The sequence below is a fragment of the Elephantulus edwardii genome, unplaced genomic scaffold (assembly GCF_000299155.1).
Source record: "Elephantulus edwardii isolate Elephantulus edwardi_28Jun2011 unplaced genomic scaffold, EleEdw1.0 scaffold00009, whole genome shotgun sequence".
Classification (NCBI taxonomy): Eukaryota; Metazoa; Chordata; class Mammalia; order Macroscelidea; family Macroscelididae; genus Elephantulus; species Elephantulus edwardii.
The window spans coordinates 27,733,305-27,734,238 of record NW_006399759.1 but is presented as its reverse complement, the minus strand read 5'-3'; positions in this window follow the sequence as shown (position 1 = coordinate 27,734,238).

Sequence of the window (934 nt, the reverse complement as noted above, 5' to 3'; positions counted from 1 at the left end):
GTGGCCAATCCTTCTTCCTAGTCTGTCTTAATCTGAATGTTCAGATTTAGAGGAGTATCTGACAGACAGCAATTTGTGGAGCAGTTAAAGATAAATCCCTTATTGTGGGGGTAAGCATTAGTTAAAATGTTGACCCCACCCTTACTTAGCCCAGTGCCTTTGCCCACTCACTTCCCAGCTCCACCCTCCACCAGGATAACCCTTCTCATGTATCTTTTGTTAATACAAGTCAAGTCTTGAATTTCAGCTTCAGAAATGCCAGGGCTTTTCCACTTCAGAAGTGCCAGGAGTTTTCTTCCCTTTTGGTTTTCTAACTTTAGATCTTTGTACATTTCACTTTAACATTTTCCCTTGTCTTCTTGAACTGCCCCTGGATCTTCTGCTTTCTTTATGTCTGATTTTTTAAATTTTTTATTTTATTATTTTTTGTGTGTATACCATCAAAAGGGATCTGAATGGTACAGGAGGAGATAGCCCCTCCTTCTTCAGCAAAGCATCTGGTGGATTTGAACTGTGTAACTCTGGGATTGCATATGTCTGATATTTTTAATGTCATCTCACAATGCATCTGGTCTTCAGTCACCACTATCCAATATCTCTAAGCCTTTCTCGAGATGGTCTTTAAATGTAGGGAAGCTATTCTTAAGGTTGTATTTTGGCCTTCATGGATTTGTTTTCATTTTCTTCAGCTTCACTTTAAACTTGCACAGGAACAATTGATAGTCTGGACCACAGTCAGCCTTAGCTTTGTCCTGAATGATGATTGAGCATCTTCACTGCCTCTTTCTATAAATGGAGTTGATTTGATTCATGTATATTCCATTGGCTGAAGCCCATGTGGATAGTGACTATTGTTTTTTTAAAATGGGATTTGCAATGAGAAAAAAATTTAAATGTCTCATTTGCAATGAGAAAAAAATTTTTTTGAGAAAAA